The sequence below is a fragment of the Penaeus monodon genome, chromosome 22 (genome assembly GCF_015228065.2).
Source record: "Penaeus monodon isolate SGIC_2016 chromosome 22, NSTDA_Pmon_1, whole genome shotgun sequence".
NCBI lineage: Eukaryota > Metazoa > Arthropoda > Malacostraca > Decapoda > Penaeidae > Penaeus > Penaeus monodon.
Genome location: NC_051407.1, coordinates 18,857,258 through 18,857,956, shown reverse-complemented (window position 1 = coordinate 18,857,956; position 699 = coordinate 18,857,258).

The window sequence follows — 699 nt, the reverse complement described above, 5'->3', positions numbered from 1 at the left end:
GATGGGGTTTCTTGGGGTGTTTTATATATATATATTTTTAAAAGGGCTTGGGTATTCTCTTTTTTAAGAATTGTTTGAGGTATGTTACTATCACATAAACTGTTGGTTGTGTTTCTAGGTTTATGGCTGTTATTATTACAATTATCTTACAACATGTGTGTTTTATTTTTTTAAAGATAATGACCGGCCATTAACTGACGGTTCTTTGTAAAAATGTCTGTAGGTTTTTTGGTATACTGTGACCGTTGAGTTTTCATTCACGGGTTTAGGGCAGGGTTTGGTTATCAAGCCTTCGGGTGGTTTAGGTCCGTTTTTTAAAAGCGTTCTTGCGTCACTATTAGGGGAAACAATATCAGGGCAAAATCAGCAAAGTGTCAGAGATGAATCAAAGCACTAAAGTATGATTTTTAAAAAAAGAAATTGTTGCCTCTAAGAAATATGATTTCCCCTTGTGACCATTAAGAAAAAAATATATATATATACAAAGCTTGGTCTCTGTGCATGACACAAATAGGGACATACAAGCCTGGCAATTGTCCGGTGCAACAACGTTCATATGGCCCGATAGAAAGAGAGAACAGGAGCCTCAAATTATCAATTAGCTCACCACGACAGCCGTTCGCTCGTCGCCGTGTGCAGGCCGTTCGCCTCGTCCTTGCCTTACTTCTCTAGGCGACGACCATCACTCGGACGAGCTCT